Below are 4,588 nucleotides of genomic sequence, written 5' to 3'. Positions count from 1 at the left end.
GCTGCAGGAATGTCCTTGTTGATAATAGGGGAAATATAAGCCACTAGAACTAATTTCACCTACAATTTTGTCCAAAGCACTAAATAAATTAGAGGAAATTGTGTAATGGTTGGAATTTTACTATGAGGTGACAAATATTCAAAGATAACCCAAGAAGCTAAGTCTGCAAATAGTTTTTTTTTGCAGTGATTGGCCAAGCCCTTCCAAATCTGTAGTTATAAAGGGGAAGAGAAATAACTAATCATTAAAGACTATTATTTTTTTAATTTTCAAGTTCTAGCTGAAGAATTTTGGAAGGCTAGTTCTTTGGGAAGGTTTTCTACCTTTGGTGGTCTTGTTAGTCATTTTTCAATTTCTGTAACAAATATCGAAGACAATAACCTTATAAAGAGAAAAAGTCCCTGATTGATTGTCCTCATTGTTTTGGGGTATCACAGGAGCAGCAGGAGGTATAACCATTCACCTCATGATGGGTGTGAAAGAGAGGAGGATGAAGGCCTTTAAGAAGGCTCTATTCTCAAAGGTGCCACAGGCTGGGGACCAAGATTTTAATTCATGGGACTTTGGGGAACACTTAATCAAATCAGAGCAGTGGCTTGGACATGTTTCCAAAACCAAAATGTAATCTGAATGTTTTCTGGAGTCTAGTTACTAATTAGAGTGTTATTTTTTACAAGTTGCTAGATAATAACTTTCCCACTTTTACTGTCTACAAAAGGAAAGCTGGCTGTGGCTGCTTCTTTTTACTACTTGAGTCTCTGAATTTTTATGCCACAGGCCAACTTCCCTCAACTATCTTATTTTTTAAAAATATGATTTTTATTTTGGAATAACTTAGATGGACAGAAAAATTTGAAAGAGAGTGTAGCACATTCCCATTTACATGTCTTGCATCTCCCCTTCCCATTAATATTGGTAGTGGGCTGGACAGTGGCCTCAGATTTGTCCACACCCTAATCACCAGGATCCAGGACTATGACCTTATGTGGCAAAAGAGTCTTTGTAAATGTAAATAGGTTAAGAATCTCAGAATGTGATTATTCTGAATTATCCCAGAGAGCCTTAAAAATAACAAGTGTTCACATTAGACATATACAGGAGAAGGAGACATGGAGAGAAGGAGAGAGGACTAGTTTTTCTACTGATGCCCTATATTTGTTCTAGAATCCAACTCAAGGCACCACACTACATTTGGTTGTCATTGTCTCCATCAGTGACTTTCCCGGGCTTTCTGTTTTTCATGCCATTAACGGTTTTGAGTTACTTTGTACAATGACCTTTACTTCATTTGCCACTTTTTTCATAAGTAGATTGGATATGAATTAGGGAGACAAATACCATAAAGTGCTCTTATTACGATATCAGATTAAAGGTTGATCTACATGACTTATCATTGGTGATTTTAACTTTGATCACTTACATGAGTGTTCTTTTTAAGGTTTATGCACTGTAAGGGCACTATCTACTCTTTTTATACTCTATTGCTCAAAACCAATTTTAAGTGCAGCTTATATTCATCAGGATAAGGGATTATTAAGCTCTATCTCAGAAAGTGTATGTATGCATACCCATGCATATTATATAGAAATTTTCTGTAAGAAAGTTGTATTTATCATTCTGCTTTTGTTCTTTTGTTTCCTTTTTCTTCCTCTTTCTCTTTCTGTTGATAATTTGTGTCACTATCAATACATGCATATTTATAATATAATACATTTAACATAACTCTAATACTACTTTACTTAGATGCTCAAATTGTTACAGTTTATATGTCACTTGCTTTTGTGATATAGTATTGGTTTAATTTTCTTTCTGTTCCCAGACTATTAGTTACCTATTACTCTATAATAAATTGCTCCTAAACTCAATGGTTTACAATAGCAAATGTGGCTGCATAGATCTAGAAGTTGTGTTTGACATACTGGATACCTCTGGTTCATCCCTCACAATCATCCATTAAGGTGCTGGCAAGAACTGTAATGATTTCAATTCTCTATAGGGAAAGAGCTTCCAGGCTCACGCCCATGGCTAGTGGTAGCCCTCAAAACCTCACTGGCTATATATTCATCAGTTAGTTCATGGCTGTGTAAGCCTCTTCAAAGAAGGGCTCACAACATGCCAGTTGGCTTCTTTTGGAATGAGAGAGAAAGATGGTACTCAAAAGGGAATCACAGTTCGTTTTGTAACAAATCATGGACATGACATCCTATCATTTTTGCCACTTTATATTTGTTGCGAGTGAGTCACTAGTTCAGCCTACACTCATAGGGAGAGGATTATAAAAGGGATGACTGTGAGGAGGCAAGACTCATGAAGGGCTATTTTAAAGGCTGCCCATCATACCCAGTACTCTACAGTTACATCGAATTGCCTCAGTTAATTAGAATGGGAAGAGGGACAAAATGAAGTGGCAAGCTCCAAAACATAATCTGCTGACAGATTAAATGTTTTACTTCTAATAACATTGGATATATTGTCACTTAGCTACATAGTTACTCCCTCTTATTCTTCTTATTGGTAATTTACACGTGTGTGTTTCTTGAATTTATCCATTCAATAGTAGGGTTCCCTTTGTTGGTGGGAGTGTAAACTTGTTCAGCCACTTTGGAAAGTAGTATGGAGGTTCCTCAAAAGACTCCACATAGAGCTCCCCTATGACCCAGCAATCCCACTTTTGAGCATTTACCCAAATGATCACAAACAAGACCATACTAAAGCTACCAGCACAACCATGTTTATTGCAGCATTACTTACCATAGCTAAGATAAGGAACTAACCCAGATGCACCTCAGTAGATGAATGGATCAAGAAAATGTGGTATATATACACAATGGAATTCTATGCCTCCATCAGAAAGAATGACTTTGCCCCATTTATTAGGAAATGGAAAGAAGTAAGCCAAAGAAACATAGGTCCCATGGTTTCCCTTATTTGCAATAAGTAGTATATGTCTGAGACAAGCAGAAAAGGTCAGATAAGTTGATGTTAGGCAAAATAAACTCCAAGATAAGGACTCAAGTGGTTTTTCTTTCTTGTTGTTGTTTCTAACATATTTATAAGGTACCATGTGATTTTTTTTTTTGCTGCTTTGTATGTCCTTTCCCCATGGTATAACCCCTGTTTTCACTGTATTTGATGTTGGTATAATCTGTGGAAGGGAAGGGAAAAAAACAAATTGTTTAAATAGTGATACAGGTGGACCCATTGCAACAATGAAATGTACAAGATGCTATGTTGAAAAACAAACATTGCAACTTTGGCGGGAGGGGTAGGGTAGTGTAATCGTGGAGATGGGAGGGCAGGGATGGTAAGGGAAAAACAAAGGAGGAGGCAACAATGCTTGGTAAGAAATGTACTCCTTACCTTGCTCATGTAATTGTAACCCCTCTGTATGGTATTTTCATGATAAAAAACTTATTAATAAAAAATAATATATGATATAAAGCTTCCAAGCCAAATATGGCCTTTCTAATTCAGAATGTGGGTTACCTGAACTTTCTGGAGAACCAGTGCTTGTGCACATTTAGGTCCTACTACCTGGTACCCCTTTCACCAGGTTTCTGGAATTACTGAGACTCTTCATGCAGGGTATCTAGGAACTGCACATCTATGACCAGCATACTCTAGAACTGGAGTAGTATTTATGGTTGTGAGCAGAGAAAGCATTGTTGCTCATAAGGCACTAATGATCTTATGGAAGCCAGTGGACTGTGGTGAGGTCAGGTTGGAACTAAACATAAATGCACCCTGAGAAGAGTGGGTAGGAGGAAGAGAGGGCAATTGTAACCTCAGGAGAGCCCATGGATGAATTTGAATTCTATACATGTCAGGAAGGCAGTTTTAAAGGCAGGCATGTGGGATATGATGTTAAAGTATCTTTCTCAGCTTCTGAATTTAGAATGACTTCCCATCTGGAGAGGAAGGGATTGATCCCAGCAGCAGCTCAGGCCCTGCCAGACAGCACAGCTGGGCATTTACCACAGCCATCCTTCTCAGATGCCCTCACTTAGGCTGTTTAGATGGCAGCTCCCCAGGCAGGAGCATCTTGGAGCCCTGCCAAATGGATGTTGCTTTAATATGCTATGAATCTATGCAATGGCCTGGGCCATAGCCAGTGGTCACTCTTTTGAGGAAGATGAAGCTACGATCAGCCGCAGGAGAGCATGTTGTGCAGCGCTGAAGGTGATGCATTAGGACTCCCGAGAAGCACAAGCACGTTTCTTATTTTATTATGCTTATAAGAAAAAAAGAGAAAAATTTAATGGCTATGTTCCCCTAGGATAAATCCTCAGCGACTAAAACTGGGGGAATACCTGCCTGATTAGGTTAGCAGAAAAGCATCTCAGAAAACAGAAAAGCAGAGAATGGAGATGTGGACACCTTGAAGAGTCTGGGCTTGGGAGCTGGGCGTGGAGTGCAGTGGCAGAGCATGAACCTCCCATGTGTGAGGCCCTGGGTTCTAGTCCCAGCAAAATAAATAGATAAACAAAGTTTGTTTAAGAGTATGATCCCAGTAAGTTCCAAATCCCCTTCTTTTTGCAGATCTCTGAAGCCTGGGTACAGTGTAAAAGACTTCAGGAAAGAAGTTAGG

The sequence above is a fragment of the Dipodomys spectabilis genome, unplaced genomic scaffold (assembly GCF_019054845.1).
Source record: "Dipodomys spectabilis isolate Male_0828 unplaced genomic scaffold, ASM1905484v1 ptg000147l, whole genome shotgun sequence".
NCBI lineage: Eukaryota > Metazoa > Chordata > Mammalia > Rodentia > Heteromyidae > Dipodomys > Dipodomys spectabilis.
The sequence above is the reverse complement of the archived record's forward strand: the minus strand, read 5'-3'. Positions refer to the sequence as shown.